General features: G+C 45.7%; 1 protein-coding gene across 1 annotated transcript in view; it reads right to left on the bottom strand.

The window, feature by feature from the left end:
* Nucleotides 1–15,285, bottom strand: part of PPP2CB (protein phosphatase 2 catalytic subunit beta) — a 564,832-nt gene that overhangs the window by 238,277 nt on the left and 311,270 nt on the right. The gene's annotated exons all lie outside the window — the stretch shown is intronic.

A 15,285-nucleotide genomic window follows, 5' to 3' on the forward strand; every position in this document is an offset into this window, starting at 1 on the left:
TGAGTTCCAGTGCTAGGTTCCACAGATCCATTGCCATCCGGCATAGAGGGTAGGAATGCGTGCCTCCCTGTTTGTTTATGTACCACATGACTGTGGTATTGTCTGTCCTTATCAGCAGATGACCTTGCTGGAGGAATGATTTGAATGCCTCGATTGCATGTTTCACTGCCAGCATCTCCTTTAGGTTTATGTGCAAATTCAGCTGGTCTTGAGTCCATAGGCCTTGGATGCACTTGTCTTCCATGTGTGCTCCCCAACCTCGGTCTGAGGCGTCCGTGGTGATGGTCTGCCTTGGATGTGGTTTGATGAAAGGCAACCCTCTGTTGGACTGGCAGGCCTTAGCCCACCACAGGAATTCATTTTTCAGGCATGGAATGATTGGAATCATGGTTTCTAGACTGTGCCTGTGTTGAGACCATACATTCCTTAGGTACCATTGTAATTTCCTCATATGCAGCCTGGCATGTGGGATCAAGATTATGCAAGATGCCATGTAACCCAGGGCCTGCAGGACTTTCCTTGCAGTGAGCTGAGTTTGTCTTGTCAAAGCCATGAAGTAGACTGGTAGTTGCTTTTGCTTTTCTTCTGTGAGAAAAGCCATCTGAGTTATTGTGTCCAGATCCGCACCCAAAAAGGTTATCCTTTGGGATGGCACAAGTCTTGACTTCTGGATGTTGACCGTGTATCCCAAGGCCTGTAACAGGTGTATGACATAGGCCAAATCCTTTGTAAGTCTTGTCCTGTTCTCCGCTTGTATTAGGCAGTCGTCCAGGTATGGGTAGATTTGAATTCCCTGAAGCCTGCAATGTGCAATTACTGATGCCAGGCATTTCGTGAATACTCTGGGCGCAGTAGATAAGCCAAATGGCAATGCTGAGAATTGATAATGCTCTGATCCTGCAAGAAATCTGAGGTGTCTTCTGCAATCTGGTTGTATAGGGACGTGCAGGTATGCCTCCTTGAGATCTAGAGTCACCAGCCAAGACTCCTTGCCCAACATGGGAAGAAGTTGCTGTAGGGTTAGCATTTTGAATTTTGGCACAATGAGATATGTGTTTATTGCGGACAAGTCGAGAATAGGCCTCCATTGGGTTTCTTTTCTTGGTACAAAGAATAGTCTGGAGTAAAACCCTTGGCCTTGTTCCGTAGATGGTACCCTTTCTATTGCTTTCATCTGAAGTAAATTGTTGATTTGTCTTAAAGCCTCTGGCTTCTGGTTTGGTGGAAGGTTTGGCATTCCGCTCCTCCTTGGTAAAGTGTGGAAATGAAACCTGTGTCCTCTGTCTATTGTTTGCAATGTCCATTTGTCTTTTGTAATGCAATGCCAGTTGTTTGAGAATAAAGCCAATTTTCCGCCCAAGGTTGCTTCCAGTTGTTCCCTTGTAGGCGGAGTCAGAGTCAAGTCATTGTGTTTGTCCTGTGGAAGTGGATGTAGTTGCAGCTGTGGCAGTACTCCTCTGGTTGGCAGGTTGCCACTGGCGACCCCTGTAGGCACCTTTTGATTGACCTCTGCCTCTTGGGTCTATTCCTGCCCCTCTGTGCTTTGGAGTTGTCTGGAAAGGACCAATTCTTTGAAGGCCAGTTTCTGCTGAACCTCGGAGGTTGGACCTGCAGAAAATCCTTAACTGTTTGCACAGATTTTGCTTTTCTTCCACTTTCTTTAGAATCTCCTGTGCAGGGGAGCCAAATAAACTTTGTTTCTCCATTGGAGCATCTAGGAGTTTAGCCTTGACATGGTCCGGCAAGGATTGTTCTTTAGCCAGGCATGTCTAAATTACTGCCCCAGTCATAGCTGATCTAAATGAAGCTTCCAGTGCATCATAGCCACATTTTAAAAAATTGATTACTGACCTGCTGAGAATTGTGTACCAAATCCTGAAGGGCCTTACGGTCTAAAGGTTCAGGAGAAGAAAGCTTTTTATTCAGCTGGTCTAACAAATATTCCTGGTACTGTATCATATGGAATTGACAGTTTAAAGCCCTGGCAGAAAGAGTAGCAGATGTACAAGCCTTTTTCCCCATCTCTAATGCTCTTGACTCCCTTTCAGAGGGTAGTGGGGTTTTGGCAGTGGCAGCTGCAACACCTTTCGGGCCCTGAGAAATAGTTTCTGGGTCTGCAGCATGGGCCTTATACAAGTGGAAGTGGGAATCCGGAACCCTGTAGTATCTGTCAGGTTTGGCAGGGGCCGGAGGAAGTGAATCAGGGGCAGAGCTGACATCATTATATGCATCATCAACTACAGTTAGCACAGGTGGTATGGCTAAAGGCCTATGTTGTGGCAAGTGTAAGAAAGTCCTTAGTCTTTTTCTAGAATCAGAGAAATCCTGACCCTGCCATTGAAAGTGTTCCCTCAGAATGTAAAGTTTCCCCAAAGGAAAATTCCTCTGGAGGGGAAGCAGAAGGGATAGAGTCTTCTGCATCAGAGTCCTCATAAGGTGAGTATGGCCCTTCGTGATGGTCTGACAAATCAGATCCATCCGAGGAGTAGTCAGAGGAGAGAGGTTCAGGGGGTTCAGTCCTGGGCCTTTTGTCAGGAGGAGGTTGGGAGGCCCTGTCTGGGTGAGGTTGGGAACCCCTAATCAGAGAAATAAGGTCCTCAGCAAGACTGAGAATCTGGGCACTTGAGGAAGGTCTCTGAGAGGTTAATTTTGCAGGTAAAGCTTTAGTAATTTTAGCAGCTTTAGCCCTGGAGAAAGCCTTAATAGACATAGAAGCAGGGGGCCTAGCTGCCCCACGTGCAGGAGTGGAAATGTCCAAAGGAATGGTGTCGGACAATTCTCGTGCGCTTGCTTCTTCGGTAGGGATTTCTGTAGCAGACTCGGCCGGGTCCTCGCTGGCCTCGGTTGTCGGAGGAATGATTTCGGCAGAAGAAAGAAAGTACAGTTTTGTACCTACCATAAATGTAGATGTCCGATAGGAATGCATCTGCAGTCCTTACAAATGGGTTGTCCTGTCGTCAGGCAACCCTTCGGTCGGCCGGATTCCAAAGTCTGGGTCTGGCCTCGGCTGGTGTCGCACTTCACCCGACGTCATAGCTGCAGTTGTTCGGGTATAAAGGCATCAGCCGACGGCATTTTCCACAGTGTTTCTTGCCCCAGATGCCAGGAGCCCTCTAGGAAGGCTAAATTTGGATAAATGCCAATGATTCCAAATAGTAGAGAGCAAACAAAAAATAAGCATGTATGTACATATATACAAACAAATACACCATAATAAATTCCCCCAGCTAGCTATAAGATGGGCAAATACCCTGGGAGTACCACAGAGGGGAAGGAGGGTGGGTAATCCTGACTGCAGATGCATTCCTATCGGACATCTACATTTATGGTAGGTACAAAACTGTACTATGTCCTTCAAGGATGCATCTGCAGTCCTTACAAATGGGTAGAATACCATAGCCAAACTGGGGGAGGAGGTAAAATAAAATTATGGTGTAGTTAAGATCCCTTGCAAAACAGCAGTGGCAAAACCTGCTCGGGATCTGGAGTATAAAGGTAAATTATAATGCTTGGCAAATGTATGCACGGAGCTCCAAGTAGCAGCCTGCCCTTTAAAATGTGGAGTCCAAAAAGAACCCCCTTTTTTGGGGAAATTCAGCCAAGACTCCTTGCCCAACATGGGAAGAAGTTGCTGTAGGGTTAGCATTTTGAATTTTGGCACAATGAGATATGTGTTTATTGCGGACAAGTCGAGAATAGGCCTCCATTGGGTTTCTTTTCTTGGTACAAGGAATAGTCTGGAGTAAAACCCTTGGCCTTGTTTCCATTAGATGGTACCCTTTCTATTGCTTTCATCTGAAGTAAATTGTTGATTTGTCTTAAAGCCTCTGGCTTCTGGTTTGGTGGAAGGTTTGGCATTCCGCTCCTTCTTGGTAAAGTGTGGAAATGAAACCTGTGTCCTCTGTCTATTGTTTGCAATGTCCATTTGTCTTTGTAATGCAATGCCAGTTGTTTGAGAATAAAGCCAATTTTCCGCCCCAAGGGTGCTTCCAGTTGTTCCCTTGTAGAAGTCAGAGTCAAGTCATTGTGTTTGTCCTGTGGAAGTGGATGTAGTTGCAGCTGTGGCAGTACTCCTCTGGTTGGCAGGTTGCCACTGGCGACCCCTGTAGGCACCTTTTGATTGACCTCTGCCTCTTGGGCGCCTATTCCTGCCCTCTGTGCTTTGGAGTTGTCTGGAAAGGACCAATTCTTTGAAGGCCAGTTTCTGCTGAACCTCGGAGGTTGGACCTGCAGAAAATCCTTAACTGTTTGCACAGATTTTGCTTTTTCTTCCACTTTCTTTAGAATCTCCTGTGCAGGAGCCAAATAAACTTTGTTTCTCCATTGGAGCATCTAGGAGTTTAGCCTTGACATGGTCCGCAAGGATTGTTCTTTTAGCCAGGCATGTCTACGAATTACTGCCCCAGTCATAGCTGATCTAAATGAAGCTTCCAGTGCATCATAGCCACATTTTAAAATGATTACTGACCTGCTGAGAATTGTGTACCAAATCCTGAAGGGCCTTACGGTCTAAAGGTTCAGGAGAAGAAAGCTTTTTATTCAGCTGGTCTAACAAATATTCCTGGTACTGTATCATATGGAATTGACAGTTTAAAGCCCTGGCAGAAAGAGTAGCAGATGTATAAGCCTTTTTCCCCATCTCTCTAATGCTCTTGACTCCCTTTCAGAGGGTAGTGGGTTTTTGGCAGTGGCAGCTGCAACACCTTTCGGGCCCTGAGAAATAGTTTCTGGGTCTGCAGCATGGGCCTTATACAAGTGGAAGTGGGAATCCGGAACCCTGTAGTATCTGTCAGGTTTGGCAGGGGCCGGAGGAAGTGAATCAGGGGCAGAGCTGACATCATTATATGCATCATCAACTACAGTTAGCACAGGTGGTATGGCTAAAGGCCTATGCTGTGGCAAGTGTAAGAAAGTCCTTAGTCTTTTTCTAGAATCAGAGAAATCCTGACCTGCCATTGAAAGTGTCCCCAAAGGAAAATTCCTCTGGAGGGGAAGCAGAAGGGATAGAGTCTTCTGCATCAGAGTCCTCATAAGGTGAGTATGGCCCTTCATGATGGTCTGACAAATCAGATCCATCCGAGGAGTAGTCAGAGGAGAGAGGTTCAGGGGATTCAGTCCTGGGCCTTTTGTCAGGAGGAGGTTGGGAGGCCCTGTCTGGGTGAGGTTGGGAACCCCCTAATCGGAGAAATAAGGTCCTCAGCAAGACTGAGAATCTGGGTACTTGAGGAAGGTCTCTGAGAGGTTAATTTTGCAGGTAAAGCTTTAGTAATTTTAGCAGCTTTAGCCCTGGAGAAAGCCTTAATAGACATAGAAGCAGGGGGCCTAGCTGCCCCACGTGCAGGAGTGGAAATGTCCAAAGGAATGGTGTCGGACAATTCTCGTGCACTTGCTTCTTCGGTAGGGATTTCTGTAGCCGACTCAGCCGGGGCCTCGCTGGCCTCGGTTGTCGGAGGTATGATTTCGGCAGAAGGAAGAACCGAGGCCTCGGTTTCAGCCAAAACCGAGACACTCGTGGTAGGCCTAACCGTGGTTTCAGCCGAAACCTGGGTCATGATGTCGGTCCTTTTCTTCTTTTTGGCTAAATGCGCGGAGTCTCCGACGGCATTTTATATGCAAAAGCGGATCTAAAAAACTCTTCTGCAAACTCCGACCGACGTCTAAGAGTCCGTCGGTTGAAGGAGGCACAGGCTAAACAGGCTGATACGTCGTGGTCTGGGCCTAAGCAAGGAAGGCAGTAGGAATGGAAATCCTTATGAGGTATTTGTTTCCCACAAGTTAAACAATTATTTACTTTGTCTGACATCGGCTGAGGCAAGAAAGAGTCTAACAGGGTACTTAGCTTTTTAGAAGTCTTCGGTAGCTGAATCTCTGGATCTGACCGACCGGCACTTGCGAACAGCTTCTGCTTGGGGCACCGCTCGGCAAGAAAGACTGGGGAAAATGGCGTCGGCTGATGCCTTTATACCCCAGCAGCTGTGACGTCGGGGAAGATGCGACATCAGCCGAGGCCAGACCCAGACTTTGGAATCCGGCCGACCGAAGGGCTGCCTGAGGCAGGACAACCCATATGTTATGACTGCAGATGCATCCTTGAAGGACATCCCCTGATCAAGGTAATTAAATCTTCAGCCATTTTGATCATTTGTTTTTTTTAGGCATAGGGGCCTGAGCACGTGGCTCATGCGCCAGTTTTTTAGACATAGTAGTTGGTTTTGGTGATGGCGTCGGTTTAATATACAAATATTTAGGCCTGAAAACACCCTCAGAAGCCGGTGCCTGCTCAGCGGCGCCAGACCCATCCAAGGGAGAAACATCCGCGGGTTCAATATTTGGAGAATCTTGCGGCATCCCGGACTCTGAATGGGTCTCAGTAGAGGCCTGCGACTCAAAAGTAGCGGGCATCAGGGGCTGCAAAAGCGCCAAAAGTACAGTTTTGTACCTACCATAAATGTAGATGTCCGATAGGTATGCAACTACAGTCCTGACATATGGGTTGTCCTGCCTCAGGCAGCCCTTCGGTCGGCCAGATTCCAAAGTCTGGGTCCGGCGTCGGCTGATGTCGCCCTTTCCCTGACGTCAGAGCGCTTAGGGTATAAAAGCGTCAGCTGACGCCATCTTCTTCAGTGTTTCTTGCCCCAGATGCCAGGTGCCCTCTAAGGAAGGCTAAATTTTGGAAAGAGAGACAAAATTCCAGACAAGTACAACAACATAAAAAACAAATGCACCATAAAAGATAACCCCAGGTAGCTAAAATGAGGGGTAGAAACCCAAAAGAATACCACAGAGGGGTAGGTGGGAGGGAAAACCTGACTGCAGTTGCATACCTATCTGACATCTACATTTATGGTAAGTACAAAACTGTACTATGTCCTTCAAGGATGCAACTGCAGTCCTGACATATGGGTTGAATACCATAGCCAACCTGGGGGTGGTAGGCACTAAGACAAGGATGGTGTAGCTAAAATGCCCTGCAGGACTGCAGAAGCAAATCCTGCGCTGGATCTGGAATATAAAGGCAGGTTGTAATGTTTGGAAAATGTATGCACGGAGCTCCATGTAGCAGCTTCTAAAATGTTCTTTGTTGCCACTCCTCTTAAAAAAGCTGTGGAGGTGGCTGTAGCTCTGGTGGAATGTGGCCTGATGTCAGCTGGCACAGTTTTTCCATGAAAAGAGTAGCAGAATCGAATGCAATTTCCAATCCATTTAGAAATTGTCTGTTTGGAAATTGCTTTTCCCTGCAATCCAGCAGCATAAGCTACAAAAAGCTGGTCAGTTTTTCTGAAAGGCTTTGTTCTGTCCAAGTAGTAGCGCAACTGTCTGTGTATGTCCAAGGTGTGCAGAAGTCTCTCCTTTATTTTGAGGTTTGGGAAAGAAGGTAGGCAGGTGAATAGCTTGATTCACGGACACCCTGGATACCACCTTTGGCATGAATGACGGATTGGTTCTCAAAGAAACTCTGTCCTGATGAAAAATGAGAAATGGTTGTATTGCCATAAGGGCCTGTAGCTCAGAGACTCTTCTTGCTGAGGTTACTGCCAGAAGGAAAGCTGTCTTCCAAGACAGAAATTGCAACTCTGAAGATGCTGCTGGTTCAAAGGGAGGAAGAGTTAATTTTTCCAGCATGAAGTTGAGGTCCCATGCAGGCACTGGTGGTTTCCTTGGAGGATTGATGTTCTTTATACCTCTTAGAAACTGTCTTAGCAATGGGTGAGAAAATACAGGCGGATCAGTGTTATATTTGGCAGATATTGCTGAAGCATGTATTTTTATGGAAGAATATGAAAGGCCATTGTGGAGCATTTCAGCCAAATATTCTAAGATCTGTGGAATGCTCATCACTGATGGGTTTTGACCGTTTTTGCTGCTCCAGATAAGAAATCTCTTCCATTTTGCTGAGTATGCTTTTCTAGTGGAAGGTCTGCGCGCCTCCAGGATGATATCTTTTACCCTTTTGGAAAGTGTATCCTGGGGAATAGTCATGGAATCTTCCAAGCTGTCAGCTTCAATGTTTTCAAGCTGGGGTGTAGTGTCCTGTAATTGTGCTGTGTCAGAAGTGGCCATTGAGGAAGGGGCCATGGATTGGTGTGTGTCAAGCTCCGTAGCAGTGGGTACCAGTGCTGTCTTGGCCAGTCTGGAGCTATCAGTATGGCTTTCGGTTGCTCTGTCTTGATCTTTAGTAACACCTTGGTCATCAAAGGAAGAGGTGGGAAGGCATATATTGTTAGAGAGTTCCAACTGAAGGAGAGAGCGTCCACCTTCCATGCTTGAGGATGGTATGTCCTTGTGCAAAACCTTTTCAGATGGTGATTGAGGTGGGAGGCAAAAAGATCTATGTCTGGCCTTCCCCATGCTTGAGTTATTTGTAAGAAAATGTCCGGATGCAACATCCATTCGTGTGGATCCATGATGTTTCTGCTTAGGCTGTCCGCCAGAACATTGTCCTTCCCTGGTACAAACTGGGATTATAGCTCTATTTTCAATTGTAAGGAAATGTCCCAGAGATTCATTGCCAGTCTGCAAAGAGGGTAGGAATGGGTACCTCCTTGCTTGTTTATGTACCACATAACTGTGGTATTGTCTGTCTTTATTAGTAGATGGCCCTGATGCATGAATTTACCGAAGGCCTTGATTGCATGTATCACTGCCAGCATTTCTTTTTGGTTGATGTGCAGGTGCTTTTCTTTTTGTGTCCATTGTCCTTGAATGCATCTGCCCTCCATGTGCGCCCCCCATCCATGGTCTGAGGCGTCTGTTGTAATGGTTTGACTTGTATGAGGCTTGCTGAAAGGCAGACCTTTGTTTATCTGGCTTGCTTGAGCCCACCACAGAAATTCCTTTTGAAGGCATGGAATGAGTGGGATCAATGCTTCCAGGCTGTGGCTGTGCTGAGACCATAGACTTTTTATATACCACTGTAGTTTCCTCATATGCAGCCTTGCGTGTGGAATCAGAAGAATGCAAGATGCCATGAAACCCAGGGCCTGCAGGATTTTCCTTGCAGTCATCTGGGTGTGAGTTGCCAATTTTCTGAAGTATTCTGGTAATTGTTTTTGTTTTTCTTTTGTCAGAAACGCCATCTGGGTGTTTGTGTCCAGTGTTGCACCCAGGAAAGGTATTTGTTGGGATGGTACGAGACTTGATTTTTGAATATTGACTGTGTATCCCAAGGCCTGCAGTAGGTGAATGACATAGTCCAAGTTTTTTAACAAGGCTTGTTGGCTGTCCGCTTGTATAAGGCAGTCGTCCAGGTAAGGGTATATTTGTATCCCCTGAAGTCGGCAATGTGCAATTACTGATGCCAGGCATTTCGTGAACACTCTGGGTGCAGTAGATAAGCCAAAAGGCAATGCTGAGAATTGATAATGCTCTGAGCCTGCAAGAAATCGGAGGTATCTTCTGCAACTTTGTCTGATTGGGACATGCAGGTATGCCTCCTTGAGGTCCAGAGTTACCAGCCAAGACCCCTTGCCCAGCATGGGAAGGAGTTGCTGCAAAGTCAGCATTTTGAATTTTGGCACAATAAGGTAAGTATTCAGTGCGGACAAGTCCAGAATGGGTCTCCATTGGCTTTCTTTTCTTGGAACAAGGAACAGACTTGAAGAAAATCCTTGGCCTTGTTCTGCAGAAGGAACCTTTTCTATTGCTCTTATTTGAAGTAGGTCTGTTATTTGTTTGAGTGCCTCTGCCCTTTGATTTGGTGGCAGGTTTGGCTTGCTCTGTCTTGTTGGTAGTGTATGAAAATGGAATATGTATCCTTTGTCTATTATGTCCAGTATCCATTTGTCCTTTGTAATATTGTGCCAATTTTGTGAGAATAAAGATAATTTTCCTAAAGGTTCTTCTAATTGAGCCCTGGATGGCGGAGTTAGAGTCAAGTCATTGAGATTGTCCCTGTGGAGCAGTGGAAGGTCCTGCCCCACCTCTCTGGTTCGGAGACTGCCATTGACGTCCTCTGTAGGAGCCTCGAGTTTGCCCTCTACCTCTGCCACGTCTGTTTTTGCCTCTGAAATTTGTCTGTGTCTGGAAAGGACCAATGCTTAGAAGGCCAATTCCTGCTGAATCTTGGAGGTTGTACCTGGAGGAAATCTTTGACTGTTTGCACTGATTTTGCCTTTTCCTCTATTTTCTTTAAAACCTCTTGTGCAGTAGCACCAAATAGCTTATGTTTCTCTAGTGGTGCGTCCAAAAGCTTAATTTTCACATGGTCTGGCAATGTTTGTTCCTTTAACCAAGCATATCTGCGTATGACCGCACCTGTCATTGCTGCTCTACATGAAGCTTCCAATGCATCATATCCACACTGAAGGAAATGGTTGCTAACCTGCTGTGTATTATGAACCAATTCCTGTAACCCCTTTCTATCTAATGGTTCAGGGGAAGCCAATTTCTTTTGCAAGTCGTCCAACATGTATTCCTGATACTGAATCATATGAAATTGACAATTTAATGCTCACATAGAAAGGGTGGAAGATGTATATACTTTCTTGCCCCACCTTTCTAAAGCCCTAGAATCTCTTTCCGAAGGAAGGGGATTCTTAGCAGTAGTGGTGGAAACCCCTTTAGGCCCCTGAGAAATAGTTTCAGGGTCAGCAGTATGGCCCTTGTACAGAAATTGATGAGTGTCTGGGACCCTGTAGGACCTGTCTGGCTTGACAGGAGCAGGGGGGGAGGGAATCAGGGGAAACGCTAGATTCTAAATACACATCATCTAAACACATTTAAAACTGGAGGAATAGCTAAGGTTCTATGCTGCGGTAGCTTTAAAAATTCCCTTAACCTTTTCCTAGAATACGAGTATTTTTGGCCTTGCCATTTGAAGTGTTCCCTCATGGAATGAAGTGTTTCCCCAAAGGAAAACTCCTCAGGAGGAGAAGCAGAGGGAATGGATTCCTCCGCATCAGAATCCTCGTAGGCAGGGAAGGCCTCCTCCTGGTAGTCTGAATGTGCAGAATCACCTGAGGCCTCATCGGAGGACTGGGTATCTACCTGCTCAACCCTGGGCCTCTTGTCAGAAGGTGGCTGAGAGCCTCTTTCTGGATGAGGCTGAGAACCCCTAATTAAAGAAATAAGGTCCTCAGCTAAACTTAAAATTTGAGAACCAGAAGTGGATCCCAGAGAAACAGATCTTGGAGGGAGAGACTTAGCCTGTTTGGCAGCCTTAGCCTGTGTAGGCCTTAATGGACATAGACACTGGAGGCCTGGCAGCCCCACGTGCTGGAGTAGTCTTATTCACTGAAATGGTGCCAGAAAAATCCTGGGCTACGGTCTCAGAGGGGAGAACAGGAACCGGCACCAAGCTGGCCTCTGGTACCGGAGTAACCGGTGGGGCGGTGTCGTCAGTCTGTAGCGGCTGTAAAACCAGCTCAGAAGAGACAGAAACACTCGCGGTAGGCCTAAGCGTGGTGTCGGCCGAGACCGCAGGTGTCGGTCCTTATCCTTCCGTTTTTTAGGTAAATGTGCTGTCGGAAGCTCCGACGGCATGATATAACAGAAATTTTCCCCAAAATAATCCTGTGCAAACTCTGACCGACGCCTAAGAGTGCGTCTATTGAAAGAAGCACAAGCTGCACAGGCCGAGATGCTGTGTTCGGGGCCTAGGCAGGGTAAGCAGTAAGAGTGGAAATCCTTATGAGGTATTTGTTTCTCACAAGTTAAACAATTATTAACTTTTTCAGTTTTATCATCGGCTGAGGCAAGAAAAGGTCCCCAACGGGGTACTTAGCTTTTTTGAAGTCTTCAGTAGCTGAAAACACAGGAGCTGGCCGACCGGCACTTGCGAACTGCTTCTGCTTCGGGCGCCGCGCGGCAAGAAAGACTGAAGAAGATGGCGTCGGCTGACGCTTTTATACCCCAGGCGCTCTGACGTCGGGGAGAGGGCGACATCAGCCAATGCCGGACCCAAACTTTGGAATCCGGCCGACCGAAGGGCTGCCTGAGGCAGGACAACCCATATGTCAGGACTGCAGTTGCATCCTTGAAGGACATCTGAGTACTGGCGAACCGGAGACTGGCTTAGGAGAAGCTTTGTCGTCTGTTTTGGACCTCGGTCTGTCTTTCTTTCTGTTTTTTTTTGTGAATTCCGGTAGTCCGATTGCTAACAGACATTTCAGGATAGTTAAATCTTGAACCAAAGTATTTAGAAGCAAAAATGTACAGACGCTTAATAGTGCGTTGGTGAAATTTAGCACAAAACCACAGCAAGGCACATTGTGGTCAGGGCCTAGGCACGGAATACAGTACAAATGAAAATCCTTATGAGGTATTTGCTTCCCACAAGTAATACAATTAACTTTCACTGACATTGGTAAGGAGCAAGAAAAAGTTTCCCCAACGGGGTACTTAGCTTTAGTTTGAAGTCTTTGGTTCTGAAACTCGAAAACGAAAATTTCAGGAGTCGGACGACCGGCACTTGAGAACTGCTTCTGCTTTGGGCACCACGTGGCAAGAAAGACAGATTAAAATGGAGTCGGCTGCAAGTTTAATACCCCTGACGACCCGACGTCATGGAAGAGGAGACAGCAACCGACGCAGGACCCAACACTTTGTTATTCAAACCGACTGAGGGCAACCTGCCAGCAGATTACCCAAATGTAATGACTGCAACAGTGAAACACGAAGAACATCTGTCTGTGCACACCTAGGGTAAAGTAAACTTATTTCCCCTTTATTATGGGGATTAGGAAAGAAGGTAGGTAGATGGATGGCCTCATTGAGGGTAACATCAGAGACCACCTTAGGCATAAAGGAGGAGTTGGTCTAAGACACCCTGACAGCATGGAAAATGATGAAGGGCTCAATGGCCATAAGGGCCTGAAGCTCCGAAACTCTCCTGGCTGAGGTGATGGCCAGTAGGAAGGCAGTTTTCCAAGAAAGGTACTTCAGGTCTGCTGAGGAAGGCAAAGTCAGTTTTTCCAAGACAAAGTTTAGAAACCTTGCAGGAGCAGGTGGCCTTCTAGGTGGTCTGATGTGGGCCACCCCTCTGAGGAACTGTTAACAGATGTTGGGGAAAAAAATGGGCTCATCTGACTGTATGTAGGCAGAGATAGCAGAGGCGTGTGTTTTGATGGAGGAGTATGACTATCCCTTTTCTAGGAGCTCTGCAGGTAGTCCAGAATCAATGTCAGACTGGCCTGGGTGCTGTTGATGTCTTTGCTGTGGCACCAGATGGTAAATATTTTCCATTTGGCAGAGTAGGACTTTCTGGTGCTGGGCCTTCTTGTCTCCTTAATGTTTAAAACCTGCCTGCTGAAGGTCTTGGTGTCATACGGCTTTGTGGAATCAACCATGCGGACAGAAGTAGATAAAAATCAGGCAGCAACTGAATGTGCTAAAAAACAAAAGAAAAACATATAAGGTAAAGGATCAGATGAGAAGGCAAGAAATGTGAAAAAAGCATAAATACAGTTAAACCAAAACACAAAAGGTTAATATTGGCGGCCCAAGACAGTGGGCTATGTACTTGACTGTTTTCAAAGTCCATTGAACATGTGGGACAAACAGACAAATGTAGGTTTTGTAAAACGTAATGGGAAACGGTCATGCATCTTGATGCTGGTTGTGATACACTAATGGCAGGAGGACTGTAAACTAAAAGGCATAATAATGTGGCAAGACTGTTGCATTGGGGATTATGCAAACATTATATTACTGAGGTAGCTGAAAAACACTGGAAACATGAGCCACAAAGCATCATAGAAAATGAAGAATTCTACATCACATGGGGTCATGCATTACCAACAATTCAAAATATAGATGCTAGAAAATTAGATATAGTGGTCCAGGAAAAGACAAAAGTAGCACTGATCATTGAAATCGCCACACTCAGTGACTACAGTGTCCTGCGTAGAGACACACAAAGTCATAAAATATCAGGATTTGCAGGCACAAATGACAGCAATGTGGAAGAAAAACACTCCAACAGTTCCAATAGTAGTAGGAGCAACAGGTCTTATAAAGAAGAGTCTACAATCATATTTAGATATGCTACCAAAGTATGTAACTCTGCACAAATTGCAGGAGTCCTCATTACTGGGCACATTGGGGGTGCTGCAAAGAGCACTACTGGCTGAAATTTACGTTTAATTGTACTTTGACTTAGGAATGGCATCCATTCCCATTATGGTATTAGAAACCCAAAAGATTTGGAGAAATTAAAAAGTACAAATAAATAGGATACATTACTGTGCAGCTAAACTAATAAAGTCTTACCACAAGAACACAGGATAGCAAGGGAAAGGAAGGGGAAAAATCAAATGCCATCATGGAAGTTGTGACCCCTCTTCCGGGCCTGTAATCACAGACACTGATAAGGGATGTTCACTTGGAACAAAAACAGATAAAGCATTTCCATCAATCATGCACCAACTGCAATGTCCCTTAAGAGCACACAGGGAGCACACTATGTTTGGGGTATAGGTTTCTCTCTCTTAGGCCCCCAATAAGACTCACCACTGGCACAGCTGTAGAGTTGAGTCATCAGCCCAGCCGAGTGTCAAAGCCAAGTCCTCCACCACTCTCACTCTGTTAAAATTAGTGCTCTGTGTCCCTGCTCCAAGCAGCTGACACACAGATTTCATTTTCAGATACACACCTGAGGAAGGCTTGCACAGATTTACTAGCTATGACCCTCTGCTCAGACTATAAGGTAGTTATTGCCATCAGACACTCTAAGGCCAGCTACTCTAAGGCTCTTCCAAGGCTACCCAGCTATAGCGAGTGAAAATACTAATACTGCATTGGTCAAACACTACCATTTGTAAGGTTTTCAGGAGCAGCCAGAGTGTAACCAAATATAAGGTACTCTCAAAGGATAAAATATTCAATAAAGAACAAGCCACAATGGAAAGTTTAAATACATTTAATAATAAAAACATGAAAACAGTGAACATCTATTTTCAGCAAACACTAGAGTTTCAATCACAGGAAATATTAAAAACACAGACTAATGGATTCACACAGATACAGAAAAACAGTACTTCACTAATCTCTCTATATTTTCCTTATTAATCTATAGTAGTACTATTCCCTGGTTACTTACTACAGCAAGGCAAAATGAAGTAGATGAATGGTCTTCTTGTCAGGTTTCAAAACCACACTGTCCTGAGACTTCAGTTTCATCTAGTATTAGAACATTTTAGTCCTGGATTATGGAATGACATCACATACAGCTGGTCATCGGACTCTGGCTCCCAAACTAACCCCCCCTTTACTAGAAACGGAAGCAGAATCTCGCACATATATGTTAACACACACAGCCACACATAGCTTTGCCAAGATGTGTTACAG

The sequence above is a fragment of the Protopterus annectens genome, chromosome 17.part0 (assembly GCF_019279795.1).
Source record: "Protopterus annectens isolate FY-2018-M chromosome 17.part0, PAN1.0, whole genome shotgun sequence".
Classification (NCBI taxonomy): Eukaryota; Metazoa; Chordata; order Ceratodontiformes; family Protopteridae; genus Protopterus; species Protopterus annectens.